This window comes from Epinephelus lanceolatus, chromosome 17 (assembly GCF_041903045.1).
Source record: "Epinephelus lanceolatus isolate andai-2023 chromosome 17, ASM4190304v1, whole genome shotgun sequence".
Taxonomy (NCBI): domain Eukaryota; kingdom Metazoa; phylum Chordata; class Actinopteri; order Perciformes; family Serranidae; genus Epinephelus; species Epinephelus lanceolatus.
Window position 1 is genome coordinate 36,354,330 of NC_135750.1, and position 10,207 is coordinate 36,364,536.

The window sequence follows — 10,207 nt, forward strand, 5'->3', positions numbered from 1 at the left end:
CGCTCCGGAGCCCTCCACAACAGATATGCAGGACTTCTATAGGCCCGTTTCCACTGAAGAAGTTCCTGGTACTATCTGGGGGGCAGGAACTACTACAGGAACGTCCTCTCGCTTGGCTCTCTCAACCGCCGTGTCTCCACTGAGAGAGCGGAGTATGAGGAAGGTTCCTGTAAAGTTACGGGCTCTGGATGTGACGTAATCGTTGCACGACCATTTTGACCGGGGCGTCATAGGGATGTTGTTAGCTGTTAGCCGATAGCAGTGTCTGTAATAACTCACTAAATGGCCCATGAAAAAAATATTTTTTCTAGCGGATGTCTTAGTTACAACATGATTGAGCTAACTGGAGTAGTTTCATGTCGTATCTGACAACGGGAGGCTTTTAACAGATGCTGTGGTGGGCTGTCCCTGTCAGCTGCAGTCACTACTGATGCTTTCTAGACATCGTCATTTCCCATAACTGAATAAATACCACACATAGCAACACAAAACTGCTTTGCTAGCTCAATCATGTTGTAACTAAGATATCCGCTGGAAAAAATATTTTTTTCACGGGCCATTTAGTGAGTTTTTTTTTACATGGCGGCGGAAGCTATATGAACGAGCTAACCCTCGTCTGCTGAGTTTTAAAAATGCCGGCTATTTTGTTGCTTTCTGTTGACGTCACATCCCTCCTTGAGTATATCCAATCAGCACCAAGTCATCCCCAAGCCCCAGCCAGGAGTCTTTCGGGGCCGTTCTGAGTACCTACCCCGAGGCAGGGACTTGTTTAGCCCCTGTAAAAGTTCCGGAACTCTGTCCTTCGGGGGTGGTTCCTGCGGTGGAGACACGCACCAACGGCCCCGGCCCCGTAAAATTACCCCGAAGTTCCTGCGGTGGAAACAGGCCTTATTTTTGCCAGACGCCGGAGCACAACAGCAAAACAGCACGGAGCAGATCGTGCGGGACAGGAAGTCGTGCAGAGAAACAAAATAAAACATCTGGTTAATTTTCAAAATAAAATACACAGTGCTCACAGCGGATCATATTTCCCTGCACTACACCTTGAAAACGTCATAATGGGTGGAGGCAGGCCTGAAGTCAACAGGTCAGAGGTTTTCAGACGTCATTTCACCTGGTTGACACCATGTATGATGAGATGTTTATCATGGAGGTGCACCGAGATGTCTTCCTACTACTCCTCTAGTTTTGTGGTTCTGTATATAGAAACTACATCTTGTTATATTGTGCGATTATGCGTGAATTCGTGAGATCTCATGGGTCCTTGTGACTCCCGCTGTCCGGTGGAGCACGCAGTGGATAACCAGCGCAACCGTTCCACAACGGACACGCATCCAGTGGAATTCCAGCGTAACAGTCTTTCACCTTAGGAGCTGTTTTAAGGGGTAAGAAACTTTGTGAATAATTGTTATCTTTGAAATGACCTAGTCTTAAAATTACTGGGAAATTATAAGAAAATGTCACAAGTCTTAGAATTTCATCACGAGGAGCAACTCTTAGCATTAGGAAGCTTTGTGAATATCAAGAGAAAATCTGGCCTAGCATTGAAACATCAATACATTTCACAAGACAAGTGCAGAACATCAAAACATACCAATTAAAGAAACAAAGGACACAGCTTGAATGTACACCACAGCATAACTCACCACAAGAATGAGGAGCAGGGTGTTGCAGCCTGAGGTTTTGCTTGGTGTATATATAGAGGAGCATAAATGAGCTACACCTGGAGCCCATTCAAACCTAATCAGGCTCTTTAAAGGTGGACTGACCTTTAAGGTGGCCGAGCAAACCCTACTACATACTGAAGGTAAGTATCATTGGAATCACATTCTGATCATCTAAATGGAGACACTGATGATTTGTGTGTTCATAAGTGCTTCACTTTGGGGTTGTCACAATTAACCTAACTTTAGCATTGACTTGACTGTTAAATCAGTAAGTGCTACTTGTTGGGACAGTTTTACTCGACAAAATCACCTGAATGTATTAGAAGCTATATGTTCACTCTCAGATCACCTCAAATACAGACAGTGATGATTTGTGTGCTCATAAGTGCTTCACTTTGGGGTTGTCTTGTTTGTGAATGCTTCATCAGACATTGTACTGGACAACTGCAGAAGAAGACAGTTTACATTGTGGTGATATGACCAGTGAAATGCATGAAGTTGGCATTAACATTACCAAAACACAAGCACTCACCTCAAATAGAGACACTGATGATTCTTGTCTTCATAAGTGCTTCACTTTGGGGTTGTCTTGGTTGTGAATGCTTCAACGGGAATTGTACTGGACAGAAGCAGAAGAAGTCAGTTTACATCATGATGATATGAGCAGAGGAATGAATAAAGTTGGCATTAACATTACCCAAACACAAGCACCGTCTTGACTTCTGAATGCAGTAAGTGCTTCTTCTTGGGGTAGTGTTGCTGACCTCTGCATCTTCAAGTGGGTTAGCTGTATGTCTTTTGAGAATTTCAAATATGCCTTTCACTATTGGTCCCTGGGTTTGGGGAAAATAAAGGAAGTGTTTTGGGGTTGGGACATGAATTTGTGCCTACTGCCTGCATGAATTTAATATACATTTATTTTGAAAAACAAACAGCAAGTCCCACTGTCTCTTTAATTGTCTAGGGATCTTTTGGCAGAACATGACTTTTGGAGGACATCTTCAGTGCCAACTGCTCTTCTTTGTATTGCTTTGAAGTACTTTTGATGGAGTTGCAACTGGAGGTCATTGTGTGGCAATGAGTTGCATCAGTAAAAATCGTTGGATTCTAATTGACCACTCATCAACTGCAAATGGTATGCATACATTTAAGTACCCATGATGGTTGTCTGAACATACTGTACAAATAATGCCATTGTTTACTTACAATACTAAAGACCATTGAAACTTCATTTAAAGGAGGGCGGAGTTGGATGGAAGTGGATGCTATCAGTATTTAAGAAAAGCAAATCTCTGCAAGGAGCACAACTTCTTCTGCTACTGTGACACAACACAGAAGATGCTAGAAGGAAAGATTCTGGACAACAGACAAACTCGTAAGAAAAGAAGAATGTTCACTGCACATCTTTGACTTTGGTGCAACTCCAGGATTGACAGAAGTTTGAATTCAGTAAGTGCTTTTTTTTGAGGCGGATAAACAAGACATATGCTGAAGACTGAGGTTAGCTATCATTGGAATCCCATTCAGATCACCTCAAATAGAGACACTGATGATTTGTGTGTTCATAAGTGCTTTGCTTTGGGGTTGTCTTGGTTGTAAATGCTTCATCAGACATTGTACTGGACAGCTGCAGAAGAAGTCAGTTTACATCATGGTGATATGAGCAGAGGAATGAATAAAGTTGGCATTAACTTTACCCAAACACAAGCACTGACTTGGATCCTGAATGCAGTAAGTGCTTCTTGTTGGGGTAGTGTTGCTGACCTGTCATTTCCCAGATAAGGCATTCTACATTGTGTGTTGCAGGTTGAAGAATATGGACATTCTTTTAAGTCATTCCTATACCCCTAACTTTAGCATTGACTTGACTGTTAAATCAGTAAGTGCTACTTGTTAGGGCAGTTTTACTTGACAAAATCACCTGAATGTATTGGAAGCTATATGTTCACTCTCAGATCACCTCAAATAGAGACACTGATGATTCTTGTCTTCATAAGTGCTTCACTTTGGGGTTGTCTTAGTTGTGAGTGCTTCAACAGAAATTTCTCTCCAAGCTGTGGAAAAAAATGATATTCCATCTTTTTCACACGACCTGTCAAACGCGTAAAATCGGCACCAACATTACCCAAACACAAGCACCGTCTTGACTTCTGAATGCAGTAAATGCTTCTTCTTGGGGTAGTGTTGCTGACCTCTGCATCTTCAAGTGGGTTAGCTGTATGTCTTTTGAGAATTTCAAATATGCCTTTCACTATTGGTCCCTGGGTTTGGGGAAAATAAAGGAAGTGTTTTGGGGTTGGGACATGAATTTGTGCCTACTGCCTGCATGAATTTAATATACATTTATTTTGAAAAACAAACAGCAAGTCCCACTGTCTCTTTAATTGTCTAGGGATCTTTTGGCAGAACATGACTTTTGGAGGACATCTTCAGTGCCAACTGCTCTTCTTTGTATTGCTTTGAAGTACTTTTGATGGAGTTGCAACTGGAGGTCATTGTGTGGCAATGAGTTGCATCAGTAAAAGTCTTTGGATTCTAATTGACCACTCATCAACTGCAAATGGTATGCATACATTTAAGTACCCATGATGGTCGTCTGAACATACTGTACAAATAGTGCCATTGTTTACTTACAATACTAAAGACCATTGAAACTTCATTTAAAGGAGGGCGGAGTTGGATGGAAGTGGATTCTATCAGTATTTAAGAAAGGCAAATCTCTGCAAGGAGCACAACTTCTTCTGCTACTGTGACACAACACAGAAGATGCTAGAAGGAAAGATTCCGGACTACAGACAAACTCGTAAGAAAAGAAGAATGTTCACTGCACATCTTTGACTTTGGTGCAACTCCAGGATTGACAGAAGTTTGAATTCAGTAAGTGCTTTTTTTTGAGGCAGTTGAACAAGACATATGCTGAAGACTGAGGTTAGCTATCATTGGAATCCCATTCAGATCACCTCAAATAGAGACACTGATGATTTGTGTGTTCATAAGTGCTTCGCTTTGGGGTTGTCTTGGTTGTAAATGCTTCATCAGACATTGTACTGGACAGCTGCAGAAGAAGTCAATTTACATCATGATGATATGAGCAGAGGAATGAATAAAGTTGGCATTAACATTACCCAAACACAAGCACTGACTTGAATCCTGAATACAGTAAGTGCTTCTTGTTGGGGTAGTGTTGCTGACCTGTCATTTCCCAGATAAGGCATTGTACATTGTGTGTTGCAGGTTGAAGAATATGGACATTCTTTTAAGTCAGTCCTATTACCCTAACTTTAGCATTGACTTGACTGTTAAATCAGTAAGTGCTACTTGTTGGGGCAGTTTTCCTTGACAAAATCACCTGAATGTATTGGAAGCTATATGTTCACTCTCAGATCACCTCAAATAGAGACACTGATGATTCATGTGTTCATAAGTGCTTCACTTTGGGGTTGTCTTGGTTGTGAATGCTTCATCAGACATTGTACTGGACAGCTGCAGAAGAAGTCAGTTTACATCATGATGATATGAGCAGAGGAATGAATAAAGTTGGCATTAACATGACCCAAACACAAGCACTGACTTGAATCCTGAATGCAGTAAGTGCTTCTTGTTGGGGTAGTGTTGCTGACCTGTCATTTCCCAGATAAGGCATTCTACATTGTGTGTTGCAGGTTGAAGAATATGGACATTCTTTTAAGTCATTCCTATTACCCTAACTTTAGCATTGACTTGACTGTTAAATCAGTAAGTGCTACTTGTTGGGGCAGTTTTCCTTGACAAAATCACCTGAATGTATTGGAAGCTGTATGTTCACTCTCAGATCACCTCAAATAGAGACACTGATGATTCTTGTCTTCATAAGTGCTTCACTTTGGGGTTATCTTAGTTGTGAGTGCTTCAACAGAAATTTCTCTCCAAGCTGTGGAAAAAAATGATATTCCATCTTTTTCACACGACCTGTCAAACGCGTAAAATCGGCACCAACATTACCCAAACACAAGCACCGTCTTGACTTCTGAATGCAGTAAGTGCTTCTTGTTGGGGTAGCGTTGCTGACCTCTGCATCTTCAAGTGGGTTAACTGTATGTCTTTTGAGAATTTCAAATATGCCTTTCACTGTTGGTCCTTGGGATTGGGGAAAATAAAGGAAGTGTTTTGGGGTTGGGACATGAATTTGTGCCTACTGCCTGCATGAATTTAATATACATTTATTTTGAAAAACAAACAGTGTCTCTTTAATTGTCTAGGGATCTTTTGGCAGAACATGACTTTTGGAGGACATCTTCAGTGCCAACTGCTCTTCTTTGTATTGCTTTGAAGTACTTTTGATGGAGTTGCAACTGGAGGTCATTGTGTGGCAATGAGTTGCATCAGTAAAAGTCTTTGGATTCTAATTGACCACTCATCAACTGCAAATGGTATGCATACATTTAAGTACCCATGATGGTCGTCTGAACATACTGTACAAATAGTGCCATTGTTTACTTACAATACTAAAGACCATTGAAACTTCATTTAAAGGAGGGCGGAGTTGGATGGAAGTGGATTCTATCAGTATTTAAGAAAGGCAAATCTCTGCAAGGAGCACAACTTCTTCTGCTACTGTGACACAACACAGAAGATGCTAGAAGGAAAGATTCCGGACTACAGACAAACTCGTAAGAAAAGAAGAATGTTCACTGCACATCTTTGACTTTGGCGCAACTCCAGGATTGACAGAAGTTTGAATTCAGTAAGTGCTTTTTTTTGAGGCAGTTGAACAAGACATATGCTGAAGACTGAGGTTAGCTATCATTGGAATCCCATTCAGATCACCTCAAATAGAGACACTGATGATTTGTGTGTTCATAAGTGCTTCGCTTTGGGGTTGTCTTGGTTGTAAATGCTTCATCAGACATTGTACTGGACAGCTGCAGAAGAAGTCAATTTACATCATGATGATATGAGCAGAGGAATGAATAAAGTTGGCATTAACTTTACCCAAACACAAGCACTGACTTGAATCCTGAATACAGTAAGTGCTTCTTGTTGGGGTAGTGTTGCTGACCTGTCATTTCCCAGATAAGGCATTGTACATTGTGTGTTGCCGGTTGAAGAATATGGACATTCTTTTAAGTCAGTCCTATTACCCTAACTTTAGCATTGACTTGACTGTTAAATCAGTAAGTGCTACTTGTTGGGGCAGTTTTCCTTGACAAAATCACCTGAATGTATTGGAAGCTATATGTTCACTCTCAGATCACCTCAAATAGAGACACTGATGATTCATGTGTTCATAAGTGCTTCACTTTGGGGTTGTCTTGGTTGTGAATGCTTCATCAGACATTGTACTGGACAGCTGCAGAAGAAGTCAGTTTACATCATGATGATATGAGCAGAGGAATGAATAAAGTTGGCATTAACTTTACCCAAACACAAGCACTGACTTGAATCCTGAATGCAGTAAGTGCTTCTTGTTGGGGTAGTGTTGCTGACCTGTCATTTCCCAGATAAGGCATTGTACATTGTGTGTTGCCGGTTGAAGAATATGGACATTCTTTTAAGTCATTACTATTACCCTAACTTTAGCATTGACTTGACTGTTAAATCAGTAAGTGCTACTTGTTGGGGCAGTTTTCCTTGACAAAATCACCTGAATGTATTGGAAGCTGTATGTTCACTCTCAGATCACCTCAAATAGAGACACTGATGATTCTTGTCTTCATAAGTGCTTCACTTTGGGGTTATCTTAGTTGTGAGTGCTTCAACAGAAATTTCTCTCCAAGCTGTGGAAAAAAATGATATTCCATCTTTTTCACACGACCTGTCAAACGCGTAAAATCGGCACCAACATTACCCAAACACAAGCACCGTCTTGACTTCTGAATGCAGTAAGTGCTTCTTGTTGGGGTAGCGTTGCTGACCTCTGCATCTTCAAGTGGGTTAACTGTATGTCTTTTGAGAATTTCAAATATGCCTTTCACTGTTGGTCCTTGGGATTGGGGAAAATAAAGGAAGTGTTTTGGGGTTGGGACATGAATTTGTGCCTACTGCCTGCATGAATTTAATATACATTTATTTTGAAAAACAAACAGTGTCTCTTTAATTGTCTAGGGATCTTTTGGCAGAACATGACTTTTGGAGGACATCTTCAGTGCCAACTGCTCTTCTTTGTATTGCTTTGAAGTACTTTTGATGGAGTTGCAACTGGAGGTCATTGTGTGGCAATGAGTTGCATCAGTAAAAGTCTTTGGATTCTAATTGACCACTCATCAACTGCAAATGGTATGCATACATTTAAGTACCCATGATGGTCGTCTGAACATACTGTACAAATAGTGCCATTGTTTACTTACAATACTAAAGACCATTGAAACTTCATTTAAAGGAGGGCGGAGTTGGATGGAAGTGGATGCTATCAGTATTTAAGAAAGGCAAATCTCTGCAAGGAGCACAACTTCTTCTGCTACTGTGACACAACACAGAAGATGCTAGAAGGAAAGATTCCAGACTACAGACAAACTCGTAAGAAAAGAAGAATGTTCGCTGCACATCTTTGACTTTGGCGCAACTACAGGATTGACAGAAGTTTGAATTCAGTAAGTGCTTATTTTTGAGGCGGTTGAACAAGACATATGCTGAAGACTGAGGTTAGCTATCATTGGAATACCATTCAGATCACCTCAAATACAGACACTGATGATTTGTGTGTTCATAAGTGCTTCGCTTTGGGGTTGTCTTGGTTGTAAATGCTTCATCAGACATTGTACTGGACAGCTGCAGAAGAAGTCAGTTTACATCATGATGATATGAGCAGAGGAATGAATAAAGTTGGCATTAACTTTACCCAAACACAAGCACTGACTTGAATCCTGAATACAGTAAGTGCTTCTTGTTGGGGTAGTGTTGCTGACCTGTCATTTCCCAGATAAGGCATTGTACATTGTGTGTTGCAGGTTGAAGAATACGGACATTCTTTTAAGTCATTCCTATTACCCTAACTTTAGCATTGACTTGACTGTTAAATCAGTAAGTGCTACTTGTTGGGGCAGTTTTCCTTGACAAAATCACCTGAATGTATTGGAAGCTATATGTTCACTCTCAGATCACCTCAAATAGAGACACTGATGATTCATGTGTTCATAAGTGCTTCACTTTGGGGTTGTCTTGGTTGTGAATGCTTCATCAGACATTGTACTGGACAGCTGCAGAAGAAGTCAGTTTACATCATGATGATATGAGCAGAGGAATGAATAAAGTTGGCATTAACTTTACCCAAACACAAGCACTGACTTGAATCCTGAATGCAGTAAGTGCTTCTTGTTGGGGTAGTGTTGCTGACCTGTCATTTCCCAGATAAGGCATTCTACATTGTGTGTTGCAGGTTGAAGAATATGGACATTCTTTTAAGTCAGTCCTATTACCCTAACTTTAGCATTGACTTGACTGTTAAATCAGTAAGTGCTACTTGTTGGGGCAGTTTTCCTTGACAAAATCACCTGAATGTATTGGAAGCTATATGTTCACTCTCAGATCACCTCAAATAGAGACACTGATGATTCATGTGTTCATAAGTGCTTCACTTTGGGGTTGTCTTGGTTGTGAATGCTTCATCAGACATTGTACTGGACAGCTGCAGAAGAAGTCAGTTTACATCATGATGATATGAGCAGAGGAATGAATAAAGTTGGCATTAACATGACCCAAACACAAGCACTGACTTGAATCCTGAATGCAGTAAGTGCTTCTTGTTGGGGTAGTGTTGCTGACCTGTCATTTCCCAGATAAGGCATTGTACATTGTGTGTTGCAGGTTGAAGAATATGGACATTCTTTTAAGTCATTCCTATTACCCTAACTTTAGCATTGACTTGACTGTTAAATCAGTAAGTGCTACTTGTTGGGGCAGTTTTCCTTGACAAAATCACCTGAATGTATTGGAAGCTGTATGTTCACTCTCAGATCACCTCAAATAGAGACACTGATGATTCATGTGTTCATGAGTGCTTCACTTTGGGTTTGTCTTGGTTGTGAATGCTTCATCAGACATTGTACTGCACAGTTGCAGAAGAAGTCAGTTTACTTCATGATGATATGAGCAGAGGAATGAATAAAGTTGGCATTAACATGACCCAAACACAAGCACTGACTTGAATCCTGAATGCAGTAAGTGCTTCTTGTTGGGGTAGTGTTGCTGACCTGTCATTTCCCAGATAAGTCATTGTATATTGTGTGTTGCAGGTTGAAGAATACGGACATTCTTTTAAGTCATTCCTATTACCCTAACTTTAGCATTGACTTGACTGTTAAATCAGTAAGTGCTACTTGTTGGGGCAGTTTTACTTGACAAAATCACCTGAATGTATTGGAAGCTATATGTTCACTCTCAGATCACCTCAAATAGAGACACTGATGATTCTTGTCTTCATAAGTGCTTCACTTTGGGGTTGTCTTAGTTGTGAGTGCTTCAACAGAAATTTCTCTCCAAGCTGTGGAAAAAAATGATATTCCATCTTTTTCACACGACCTGTCAAACGCGTAAAATCGGCACCAACATTACCCAAACACAAG